Genomic DNA, 1,717 nt, shown 5'->3' on the forward strand with positions numbered 1-1,717 from the left:
AGAACTCCCTTCTTCATAGGCGTCCCATTGTTCACAGGATTCCTTTCAGAAGTGTACATGAACTGGTTATTTGCACCCATGTCAATGAGTTCTTGAGCTTCTGCAGGCGTTTTCTTTAGGTGAATGGATCCACCTGCAGAAGTGTCCAGTGACATCTTTGATAGCTCAGATAAACCATCATAGAATATATCCAGGATGGTCCATTCTGAAAGCATGTCAAAAGGACACTTTTTGGTCAACTGTTTGTATCTTTCCCAAGCTTCATAGAGGGATTCACCTTCTTTCTGTCTGAAGGTTTGAACATCAGCTCTAAGCTTGCTCAGCTTTTGAGGAGGAAAGTACTTGGCTAAGAAAGCCGTGACCAGCTTATCCCAAGAGTTCAGGCTGTCTTTGGGTTGAGAATCCAACCATAATCTAGCTCTGTCTCTTACAGCAAATGGGAAAAGCATGAGCCTGTAGACTTCAGGATCTACTCCATTAGTCTTAACAGTATCACATATCTGCAAGAATTCAGTTAAGAACTGAAAAGGATCTTCAGATGGAAGTCCATGAAACTTGCAGTTCTGCTGCATCAAAGAAACTAACTGAGGTTTCAGCTCAAAGTTGTTTGCTCCAATGGCAGGAATGGATATGCTTCTTCCATGTAAATTGGAATTAGGTGCAGTAAAGTCACCAAGCATCTTCCTTACATTATTATTATTTTCGGCTGCCATCTCCTCTTCCTGTTCGAAAATTTCTGAAAGGTTATCTCTGGATTGTTGTATTTTAGCTTCTCTTAGTTTCCTTTTCAGAGTCCTTTCAGGTTCTGGATCTGCTTCCACAAGAATGTTCTTATCCTTGCTCCTGCTCATATGACAAAGAAGAGGGCACAGAAAAATAATAATAATAATAGAGATCCTTTATAGCACAGTATAGGGATCCCTGTGTGAGTGGAAGAAAAGAGGGAGATAAAGAATGTAATGTAATGGAAGAAACACAACTGTGAGGAGGGTAGAGATGTGAGATGAGATGTTAGTAGATGAATAAATAAATAGAATAAGATGGGAGAGGGAGAATTTTCGAAAATAATTTTTGAAAAAGGGTTAGTGATTTTCAAAAATGGTTTTTGAAAAATGTTAGTATTTTTCGAAAATTTTTAAAATCAAAAATAAAAATAAGAATAATTAGTTAATTAAAAAGATATTTTTGAAAAAGAGGGAAGATATTTTCGAAAATTAGAGAGAGAGAGTTAGTTAGGTAGTTTTGAAAAGTTAAGAAACAAACAAAAAGTTAGTTAGTTAGTTGAAACAAATTTTGAAAAGATAAGAAGTTAGGAGGTTAGAAAAGATATTTTGAAACCAACTTTTTGAAAAAGGTAAGATAAGAAGATATTTTAGAAATTAGTTTTGAAAAAGATTTGATTTTTAAAATCTCAATTAATGACTTCATTCATAAGAAATCACAAGATATGATTCTAGAACTTAAAGTTTGAATCTTTCTTAACAAGCAAGTAACAAACTTCAAATTTTTGAATCAAAACATTAATTGATTATGTTATTTTCGAAAATTTGATATAAAAATAAGAAAATATTTTTGAAAAATATTTTTGGAATTTTCGAAAATAACTAAGAATTTTGAAAAGATTTGATTTTTGAAAAAGATAAGATTTTCAAATTGAAAATTTGATTTGACTCATAAGAAACAACTTGATTTTAAAATTTTTTTGAAAAGTCAACTA

General features: G+C 32.6%; 1 non-coding gene across 1 annotated transcript; it reads left to right on the plus strand.

Annotated features, from left to right (window-relative positions):
* Positions 1 to 209: 209 nt before the first annotated feature.
* Positions 210 to 317, plus strand: LOC112745175 (small nucleolar RNA R71). The gene has a single exon (XR_003173117.1). It is a non-coding gene; the product is annotated as a small nucleolar RNA R71 (small nucleolar RNA).
* Positions 318 to 1,717: the final 1,400 nt, after the last annotated feature.

This window comes from Arachis hypogaea, chromosome 14 (genome assembly GCF_003086295.3).
Source record: "Arachis hypogaea cultivar Tifrunner chromosome 14, arahy.Tifrunner.gnm2.J5K5, whole genome shotgun sequence".
Lineage (NCBI taxonomy): Eukaryota > Viridiplantae > Streptophyta > Magnoliopsida > Fabales > Fabaceae > Arachis > Arachis hypogaea.